Source organism: Malaclemys terrapin, chromosome 1 (assembly GCF_027887155.1).
Source record: "Malaclemys terrapin pileata isolate rMalTer1 chromosome 1, rMalTer1.hap1, whole genome shotgun sequence".
Lineage (NCBI taxonomy): Eukaryota > Metazoa > Chordata > Testudines > Emydidae > Malaclemys > Malaclemys terrapin.
In genome coordinates, this window is record NC_071505.1 from 352,518,116 (window position 1) to 352,529,676 (window position 11,561).

At 43.1% G+C, this 11,561-nt stretch overlaps 1 pseudogene; it reads left to right on the forward strand.

Annotated features, from left to right (window-relative positions):
* Positions 1-7,842: 7,842 nt before the first annotated feature.
* LOC128833522 (olfactory receptor 52R1-like) lies at positions 7,843-8,841 on the forward strand (annotated as a pseudogene).
* Positions 8,842-11,561: the final 2,720 nt, after the last annotated feature.

Below are 11,561 nucleotides of genomic sequence, written 5' to 3' on the forward strand. Positions count from 1 at the left end.
GAGATGATCGCATCTTGTCAGAGTCTCACAGTGTAAAAAGGGGCTCAGATTGGTATACCAGAGGGTTCAGAGGTACCCCAGTTCCAGGTTGTACCTAAGGAAATTCCATCACACTCTCCCAACAAACAGACCCTGCTACACCGCGAGTCCATTTCCCTCTTGTCATGCATTCAGTTACTGATGGAGAGACCATGGCTATGGTAGGGAAATCAGGACTGATGCATTGTCTGTCATTCTCTGTGTGACGTTTGCCAAGTCACATCTCCCTGTGCCTCAGTTTACTTACCTGTATGATGGGGATATGTTCATAGTGACTTTTCTCTGGAAGGATCCTTTAATAAAAGGTGCTGCAGGGTATGATTATAGTCACAGATGAGAATTAAAGATCTGTGATCCATTAGCGATATTCTCATGTATCTGAAAAAAAACTGCTAGTGTCTCCACTCAGACATCTTTCTCCAGATCTGTCTGTCTACTATCTACCCATCTATCATGGCCATTTACTTGGTATCAGACTCTATGGAGACCTAGGCATTATCCCTAGTTTTCATACCAATCAACTATCATTTTTAAATACACACAAATACACAGAGCAGCCAATTCCTCTCTGACTCAGCACAGAGCCCCAGAGTTTTCATCTCCCTTTGGGAAGGTCCCTTAATTATGGTTTTCTCATAAAGCTGGACAAAAAACACAGAAGTGCAGACATAGGAAAAGAAAGATTGTCTAGAGTGCCTCCGGTGTGCAGCCTGTTTCCATTCAGATGTCACTTCTCCCCAAGAGGCTGAGTGAACCGCACTGGAATTGCACAGACCTATAATATAAACAGTTCACACCTCTGTGTCAGTTTTCGGCGTGGATGCTGGGGTAAGAGAGGTGTGGAACACTGCTACCTAAGGGGGATTCCCAGGGAAGATGCTTCCATCTCAGAATTAACAGGTACCCATCTCCTGCTGAGGAGCTTTCCTGTTCGACAAACCCAATGCAGCCTGGGTGTGATGGGACAGAGATTAGGTCATTATCCTTTCCGCTCTGCACAGCCATTAAACACCCCAGGTCTCTGGACAAAGGTGATGAGTTTGATCAAGTATCACTGTCCAAAGTGTCCCACAATACCTCCCGCCCCACCCACCCCGAGCTGATGACCAAGGTGTCTGTATTGCAGTGACACAAAGCATCCTTCAGGATGAAAGGTGTTAGTAGATGAACAATGCAAGGCCAAATTCTGAGACCGTGGCCTACAGTTTGCTCAAGCTCCACTGAGGCAAAACTCCCCTTGGAGTAAGAACTGAGTAAAGACCTCAGGAGCCAGATGTTTGTTAATGCACAGACAGTGTCAACTCCTCCTCTTGCATTTCAGGGCTCGGGCTGTTAACGGGTTGGGGGAGCTGTTACCTTACTTTAATCTGCTGGACTGATCAGAAAGAGTGAAATGAAAAAGTGTCCCATTCAATTACAACATGTAATTGCAGACAGCTAAAATGAGACAAGGTTTTAAAGTGCTCATAAACTTGGTGGAATTCGGATAATCAATGGGAGACAGTAATACCAGGGTACAAAATATATCAAAAGGATCAAACAGGTCGTGCTGGTAGGGGAATGGCACTAGATGTGAATGAAAGCGTAGAATCAAATGAAGTAAAAATAGCAAATGAATCAAATTGTTCTATAGAATCTCTATGGATAGTAATTCCATGCTCTAATAATAAGAATATAGCGGTAGGGATATATTACCGACCTCCTGACCAGGATGATGCTATGAAATGCTCAGGGAGATTAGAGAGGCTATTAAAATAAAAAAACTCAATAATAATGGAGGATTTCAATTATATCAATAGTGACTGGGTACATGTCACCTCAGGACAGGATGCAGAGATAAAGTTGTTTGACAGTTTACATGCCTGCTTCTTGGAACAGCTGGTCCTGGAACCCACCACAGGAGAGGTAATTCTTGATTTAGTCCTAAGTGGAGAAAAGGATCTGGTCCAAAAGGTGAATATAGCTGGACCGCTTGGTAACAGTGACCATAATATAATTAAATTTAACATCCCTGTACCAGGGAAAACACCACAGCAGCCCAACACAATAGCATTTAATTTCAGGCAGGGGAAGTAGACAAAAATTAGGCGGTTAGTTAAACAGAAATTAAAGGGTGTAATCCAAAAAGTGAAATCTATGCAAGCTGCAGAGAAACGTTTTTAAAATACCATAACAGAGGCTCAACTTAAATATATACCCCAAATAAAAAAAGAAAACATTAAAAGAGAACCAAAAAAGTACCACCATGGTAATAACAAGGTAAAAGAAGCAGTGAGAGGCTAAAAGGCATTGTTAAGAGAGTGAAAGTTTAATCCTAGTGAATAAAATAGAAAGGAGCATAAACTCTGGCAAATGAAATGTAAAAATATAACTAGGAAGGACAAAAAATAATGTGAAGAACAGCTAGCGAAATACTGAAAAAAGTAATAGCAAGTACATTAAACAGGGGTTCTCAAACTGGGGGTCAGGACCCCTCAGGGGGTCATAAGGTTATTACATGGGGGGTCGCGAGTTGTCAGCCTCCACCCCAAACCTCACTTTGCCTCCAGCATTTATAATGGTGTTAAATATTTTTATAAGTGCTTTTAATGTATGGGGGGGGGGGTTGCACTCAGGAGCTTGCTATGTGAAAGGGGTCACCAGTACAAAAATTTGAGAACCACTTTATTAGAAGCAGGAAGCCAGCTAAACAACCAGTGGGGCCACTGGACGATGGAGGTGCTAAAGGAGCACTCATGGATGATAAGGCCATTGCGGAGAAGCTAAATGAATTCTTTGCATCGGTCTTCGCAGCTGAGGATATGAAGGAGATTCCCAAACCTGAGCCATTCTTTTTAAGTGACAAATCTGAGGAACTGTCTCAGAATAAGGTGTCATTAGAGTATGGAACAAATTGATAAATTAAATGGTAAAAAGTCACCAAGACCAGATTGTATTCACCCAAGAATTCTGAAGGAACTCAAATATGAAATTGCAGAACTACTAATTGTAGTCTGTAACATATCAATTAAATCAGCTTCTGCACCAAATGACTCAAAGATAACTAATGTGATGCCAATTTTTAAGAAGGGCTCCAGAAGTGATCCTGGCAATTACAGGTCCATAAGCCTGATTTCAGTATCAGGCAAGTTAGTTGAAACTAAAATAAAAACCCATGTTGTCAGACATATGGATGAACACGGTTTGTTGTGGAAGTCAACATTGTTTTTGTAAAGGTAAATCACTCCACACCAATCTACTAGAATTCTTTGAGGGGGTCAACAAGCATGTGTACAAGGGGGATCCAGTGCGTATAGTGCGTATAGTGTATTTAGACTTTCAGAAAACCATTCACTGGGTACCATACAAAAGGCTCTTAAGCAAGGTCAGCTGCAATGGGATAAGAGAAAAGAGGCTCTCATGGACTGGTAATCAGTTGAAAGATAGGAAACAAAAGTTAGGTACAAATGGTCAATTTTCAGAACGGAGAGAGGTAAAGTGTGGTGTGTCCCAGGGGTCTCTATTTTATCATTTTCCATCCTCTCATTCTTACTAGGACTTAGAGAATCTCCATTAATAGAGCCTACCCTTAGGGATGTCTTTATCCAAACCACATGCTCTTCTGTATCTGTTGGCTTTCTTCCAGCCTTTATTTTAAAAATTGCTCTATAATGTTATTAATTTTAAGTGCCAGCAATCTGGTTCCATTTTGGTTCAGGTGGAGCGCATCCTTCCTGTATAGGCTCCCCCATTCCCAAAAGTTTCCCCATTTCTGAATCCCATTCAGCTAAACTCTTTGATCCAATAAAGTTTGGGGCAAGGAGTTCCAGAGGCCAAATACGGATTCTATTAACCATTTTCTTTTCAAGTGTTGTATGTGCAGACTTTCAATGTTTACTTGTTCATGATATGAGAGACAGAAAATCTAATTGCCTGATCTAGTTTCTTTATCAATAGATTCATAGGGTTCAAATTCAGATGGGACCATTAAAACATCCAGTCTGTCCTTCTGTATAACACAGGCTATTAAATGTCACCCAGTTACCCCTGTATTCATCTCCATGACTTGTGTTTGACTAAGTCCTGCTCCTCACTAGGATTATACATTGTAGAATCATAGAGCCATAGGATGAGAAGGGACCACAAGTGTCATCTTGTCTAACCCGCTGCCATGATGCAAGATTTATTATGACTAAACCATCCCAAACAGATGACTTTTCCTTCTTCTTTAGAAACCCTCCAGCAAAGGAACTTCCACAGCCTCCAGAGGCGTCTGTTGCATTTTTCTCCTACTCTTACAGTTAGGAAGTTTTTTCCTGATATTTCATCTAAATCTGCTATTCTGTAGTCTGATCCATTACCTCTTCTCTTGCCCTCTGGGGCAAAAGAGAACAACTTTCTTCCAACTTTTTATGGCAGCATTTCAAACTATTTGAAGACTGCTATCATGTCACCCCTGAAATATGTGCTTTCAAAACTAAACATGCCCTGTTCCTTCAGCTTGTTCATATGGCATTCATTTAACCCCTTGGATCATTTTTGTCAGTTGTCTTTGGATCCTCTCAGGTTTCTCTACATCTTTTCTCTACAGCAGTGACCAAAATTGGATTCACCGCTCTAACTGGGGCCTAAGCAGTGCTGAATAGAACAGTACTATATCCTACTGTGACTTGCATGCTATGCTGCCGCTAAAGCAAACTAATGTTGCATTTGCCTTTTTCTGAAGCAGCGGAAAAAATCCACACCTCTTAGAGATGTCGTTATACCAACCTAACCCCGGTGTAGACATGAGGAAGTCAACAAAAGAATTCTTCCCTAAATCTAGTTTTAGTTTTGATGACACTAAACTGGGAGGAGTGGTAGATACGCTGGAGGGTAGGGATAGGATAGAGAGGGATGTAGACAAATTAGAGGATTGTGCCATAAGAAATCTGATGAGGTTCAACAAGGACAAGTGCAAAGTCCTGCATTTAGGATGGAAGAATCCCATGCACTGCTACAAACTAGGGACCGAGTGGCTAGGCAGCAGTTCTGCAGAAAAGGACCCAGGGGTTACAGTGGATGAGAAGCTGGATATGCAGCAACAGTGTGCCCTTGTTGCCAAGAAGGCTAATGGCATTTTGGGCTGTATAAGTAGGAACATTGCCAGCAGATCGAGAGATGTGATAATTCCCCTTATTCGGCATTGTTGAGGCCTCATCTGGAGTACTGTGTCCAGTTTTGGGCCCCACACTACAAGAAGGATGTGGAAAAATTGGAAAGCATCCAACGGAGGGCAACAAAAATGATTATGGGGCTAGAACACATGATTTATGGGGAGAGGGTGAGGGTACTGGGATTATTTAGTCTGCAGAAGGGAAGAATGAGGGGAGATTTGATAGCTTCTTTCAACTACCTGAAAGGGGGGTCCAAAGAGGATGGATTTAGACTGTTCTCCATGGTACCAGATGACAGAACGAGGAGTAATCGTCTCAAGTTGCAGTGGGGAAGGTTTAGGTTGGATATTAGGGGAAAAAAAATCATGACGAGGGTGGTGAAGGACTGGAATGGGTTACCTAGGGAGGTGGTGGAATCTCCTTCCTTAGAGGTTTTTAAGGTTGAACTTGACAAAGCCCTGGCTGTGATGATTTAGTTGGTGTTTATCCTGCTCTGTGCAGGGCGTTGGACTAGATACCTCCTGAGGTCCCTTCCCACCCTGATATTCTATTATTCTAACTATCACTTCTCAGGAAAGTGGATTACATGTACCGATGGGAGAACCCCAGCCGTTGGAGTTAGTATCTCCACTGAATCGCTATGGCAGTGCCACTGTAGCATTCTAAGTGTAGAGAATCCCTCAAGCAGATCTTCTAGACAAGGATTCAGTCTGGATCTGCAGAGATGGGGAGTTGGAGAATCCACCACTTCCTATCGCAGTTTCTTCCAATGGTTAATCACCCCAGCTTCCAGCCATCGGTTCTTCCTCTGCCTTTCTCTGCTAGATTACAGAGCCCATTATTACAATTGAATGTGAATAAATGAAGCTCTTTCAGTCTTTCACTGACAGGCATTTTCTCCAGCCTCCAATAATTTTTGTGGCTCTTTTCTGGCCCCTCTCCAATTTTCCAACATCCCTTTTGAAATATGCACCCCGGGACTGGACGTAGTCAATTTCACCAATGCCATTTGCAGAGGTAAAATCCTTCCCCTGTTCCAATTCACCACTCCCCTGCTTATGCAGCCAAAGATCTCATCAGCCCTTTTGGCCACAGCATCGCACTGGAAGCTCTTGATGAGTTGATTGCCCACAGTGACCGCTAAATCCTTTTCAGGGTCCCTGAATTGCATAATAAATTTTGGGGGGCTCTGCTGCAACTTGACTGCGTACTTCTGGTTCTGAATGAGATGTGTGGTGGATTGGTCATTTTGTAACCCTCGTGTTCATAGTTGTAAGGTTCTATTACACATGTTCTTTAACACCCTCCTGGACAGCTAATGGACTGGAGAGTGTTTCATCACCTTAGGTGATATGAGTACCTCCTGCTGCTTCTTTTCAAATGAAGAATAAAAATATTTTTGAACACATCTCCTTTTTCTGCAAGGTTAACAAGTTTATTTTCTCCCTCTAGGAATCACTCTAAAACTTTTTCTAGGATTTCTTTGGTTCTTTATATACTTAATAACCTCCTTTTTGTTATCCTGAACACTGCCTAGCATGGATTTTTCCCTTGTGTTTTTAACATCCCTTATCAATTCTCATAACTTCCAATTTGGATTGTTTTTCTGTCTATTTCCCATTTCCCCATATGGTCTACTTTCTTCTCCCCTCTCATCTGCTGCCTTCACTTTGCCACGGAACCGGGGTTTGTACAAAATTCTCTATTTTCTTGACTGTGGAATCATGACTTTTTGAATATCTAATCAACTCTTCTGAAAGAACTCGCAATTTTCCCTCCTGTTTTTCTGACTACATTTTTCCTCCCAATCAGTTTTGCTGCTAATTTGCCTCAGCTTTGGGGAATTAGCCCATTTGAAGTAAAAAGGGTCTATAGAAATTACTGGTAGGGAACTCTTCTCTTTTTGTCCATTTGAATGTCATCAGTTCGTTCTTCATTTTGCTCTCCTCTATCATATACCCCTACTTTGTCTCTTCTCTAAATGAAACAGTCCCAGACTTTTCAATCTGTCTGCACATGGCAACCCTTTCAGAGAGACTGGGTAACCAAAACTGAGCGAAAAAAAAGCCAGAGCAGGTTATGCTTCATCTGATTCCTTAGGCATTCGAACATTGCCTTTGTTTCGGCTACTGCTGTGAATGAGTATTTGTTTCCATGGAGCTGCTATCAATGACAACCACGTCTTTTCCCTGGTGTATGTTCTATTTGGAATAGTTTCCCCTGGCACATGTCTTGGCAACATTCCCCCCACCTGTCAGATTTTGAGCAACCAGATGAATGCAGATCTCCCTACAGCATGGACAAGTTAACCTGTCTTTCATTGCATTAAAAAACAATGTTTGATAACCAGTATTTACACTCATGTTTCCTGCTGGTGATTATTAATGTTTCTCAGACCATGACATGTAGGAATTATTAATGCAAGGAGCCCCATTAAGATAAGGAATTGACATTAATAGGGTCTGTTGTTCATAATTAATTACTCTGAATTATGAAAATGTAATTTTTCAGTATGTGAAGAGTGACCAATCTGCTTCACCCATGAGAACAGCCTCCAATAGCGTATGTAGTGTCTTATATTAGCTTTGTGTCTCCATCCAGGCATTTTTTCTGCGACCATCACCCTAGAGCCTGGGCACATACAGGAAGTCAGGGGAACGTACGGTACATGCACTAGACACCGTTCTGCCTCAGAGTTGGACACCTTCACCCCTACTGCATGTCAGATTCCAACACAACTGAATTCACCAACCCCTCCACCTTCATCCTGCTGGGTGTTCCTGGCTTGGAGGCAGCCCATGTCTGGATCTCCATCCCCTTCTGCACCATGTACGCCATAGCCGTCTTGGGGAATTTCACCATCCTGTTCATTGTGAAGACAGAGATGAGTCTCCATGGGCCCATGTACTATTTCCTTTGCATGCTGGCTGTCACCGACCTGGTTGTATCTACGTCCATTGTGCCCAAAATGCTGGCAATATACTGGTTCAATTCCAGAGCGATCGATTTCAATTCCTGCCTCACCCAGCTGTACTTCTTTCACTGCTTCTCAGTGATGGAGTCTGGGATCTTTGTGGCAATGGCTTTGGATCGCTATGTGGCCATCTGCGATCCCCTGAGACATTCCACAATCCTGACAAACCCTATGGTGACCAAGATTGGCCTGGCCATGATGCTGCGCAGCGGTTTGCTTGCATTGCCCTTTCCCTTACTGGTAAGGCAGTGGCCATATTGCAGAACCAACATCATCCCCCAGCTGTACTGCGCACACATAGCTGTGGTGAAGCTGGCCTGTGCCGACACCCGTGCGAGTAGTTACTATGGGCTCTTTGTGGTATTCTGTGTGTTGGGTCTGGATGCGATTTTTATTGCTCTGTCCTACTCCCAGATCCTCAGGGCCATCTTCAGCCTCCCCACAAAGGACGCCCGGATCAAGACTTTTGGGACCTGCATCTCCCACCTTTGTGCCATCTTAGCCTTTTACATCCCAAGTCTCTTCTTCTCCCTCATGTACCGGTTTGGCCAGAATGTGCCCCTGCATTTCCATGTTCTCATTGCCAATGTGTACCTCTTGATGCCCCCTATGCTAAACCCCATCATCTACGGGGTGAGGACCAAACAGATCCGGGACAGGCTGCACCGGCTCTTTACTCATAAAGGCACCTAATTTTTTTCTTCTGCTGCTCTGGCTCTCAGACCTCCATGCAGAGCTGCCTGGGTGATATGGTGCTGGACAGTCAGAGACACATTAAATCCTTTCCTGACCTTACTATGCTGTGTTGGTGTGGCAAATTAGGGAATTGATCTATGCACAATTCATAGAGTTGCCACCTTTCTAATTGTTGGAAAATACTCCACCTCTTCTGCCGAGGCCCCGCCCAGGTCTCATGCGAAGTAGCCATTTCAGATTTTCCTAGGAATGACAATTTTTTCCAGTTTTTCAGGCCTCACCTCATATAGCTAAAACCATTGAATCATTGCTTCAGCAGACAATCATTCATAAGTGTATTTCAGTATGCAACTCTCCAATCTGCCCAGCACAAAAACCAAATGGGTCATGTCACTTTACTATTTACTATTGAAAGTTGAATCAAGTGACTCCAGCTTGTACAGCTGTTGTATGCAAAATGCCTGACCTGATTAAATCTATCAATCCCAAAGTAAAATGGTTTTCTACCATGTGTCTAAGGAAAGCCAACACTGGCTATCTTTCACAGTAGAAGGGGTTCAGTTTACATTTTAATCTGACACCAAGGGCTAAATAATAGTTCGGCCATTTTCCATGGACAAATGAAATGAATTTTGTCAAGGTTTTCAGAACCATCTGTTCTATTTCAATATGTAGATGCCATTTATTTAGCAACAGAAACTCAAGAGAAACACCTGGGCTGTCGAAATGAACTTTGTTTCAAATCATTAAGGACTCAGGATTAAAGTGTAATCCAACAAAGGTACAACTCAGAAGTTTCCTTTATGTATCACATTGTCTCAAGGAGGTCGATCACCTGCATAACAAAAGGTGGATGGAATTCGGGAACTACCCATGCCCCACTAACATAATTTCTTTACATTCTTTCTTAGGTTTAGCAGGATACCATTGAGACTTCATCCCTAACTTTGCTCACACTGCAGGTCCCCTCTACAATCTCTTGAAAAAAGTAGTTGCTTGAATTTGGACAAACAAGCATGCAAACGTAGGGAAATGATCTATTTGGTACGTGACATGTACGGGGAGATTTCGGCAAACCAGTAAAGTGCCTGGAACCACTATAGCTCATTTCTAAAAGCAGCCAAGTCAACCGGCTGTAAATTGGCCAAGCAGCAGTCTCAGCTTGACCAAGGCAGGAGGGGAGGGGTTTTGGGGGTGCCACAGAAAGGGCAGCTTGACCCCGCATCCCTCCTGATAAGAATTGTGTTGAAGTTGCTGATACATGCATTTGAAAAAAGCAGGATGTGCCCTCAGGAATGTCTATTCGGGTCTCAAGGCTGCAAACTCTGGAAAAAACCCACACCAGGTTAATCAATAATCAGAAGGAAACCCCTTGCTTGACCATTGGAACTGTTTGCTTAACAAGTTTTCTTTAAGGGACATGCCATTGTATTACTAATGTATAAATAAGGGCAAACAGTTTGAGGTAGTTGGACTGGACTCTCCTCTGGATGCATCTTGTGTTCCCCACCAGCAGATGGGCTGCCACTTGCCACTCGAGAGCCACACTCAGCGTCGGTAATTATCGAGGGTTGGGGGCGTTTTACTAACCTGTTGCAGACGTGTATAAGTGCGTGAGACTAAGTAAAGTTTAGCTTTAAGTGAAAGCACCCTTGTGTTGTCCTGTTTGTGCCAGCCATCTATCGATCGGACGACCGTGTCTCCCTTGATTTTTTTCTTGACACCACCTCACACAGAGTAAAAGTTACCAAGAGCTTTTGCCTGAAAGAACCCCGGGTAACAGAATTTGGAGGCCCCCACAAGGATTGGTAGAGAGTCAGGAAACGGATGGTACAAACAGTTCGTAGTTTGCACATTGCAATAGGAGGTAAAAGACGGCAGTGTGGGGTCGCTCCCTGCAAGTTCCCGTGTAAACACAACCTTTTGTGGCTCCCTTTGGAGCCCTAATAGGATTTTAATCTAAGGAAAGAAAGGCCCCGTGAAGGTATACCTTCCCTAATACTATCTCAGTGTGAACTGCTGAAGGTTACTGGAATTGCCTGGCAGCCAGAAGAAGTGGGCAGCCTAAAGAAAAGGCTCCCAAGAAATGTATTGAACTGCTTTGGATGGAACTGGATTAGAGATATTGGCAAACAAACGAAATTATGTTCACAAAGTAAATCATAATCCTTATGAGAATAAATGTTTCTGTCATATTATAGCAATTAGGGGATGTGATTTTGAATTTCATGTATCCAGATTTAAATATAGTCAGTTAGAAGTGTCTTATACTTTGTATTCTATTGTAACACCTGTTCCCCTTGGAATGGATCTAACTGCTTTACAAACATTGCTTGTACACCCTGATTTACAGAACCAGCTCGATACTGCAACACAGGAAGGGCCCTGAGTCCTGGTTACCATGCATCATAATGCCAATGAAATTAAACAGGTATTTGCAAGAATTGGCCAAGACCTGTCACACCACTGGTGGGAAGTGTTATTGGGGTGGTCCCTCACTGGCATGGGTGTCCTGAATTTGGCCCTACACCCATCGTAGCAACCTTGGGGTGCCCAATAGTAGTGTTTTTTGTTACCAGCCTAATGACATGCTGGACCTGGCACAAAATGCAGCAATTGCAAGTCCCCCAACAGATGAGTCAGTGGTTACTGCCATTGTCACTTGGACCCCCGGGAAAGGAACATATTGAACTTGTTGCCCCTCTCTCAAATGGGAA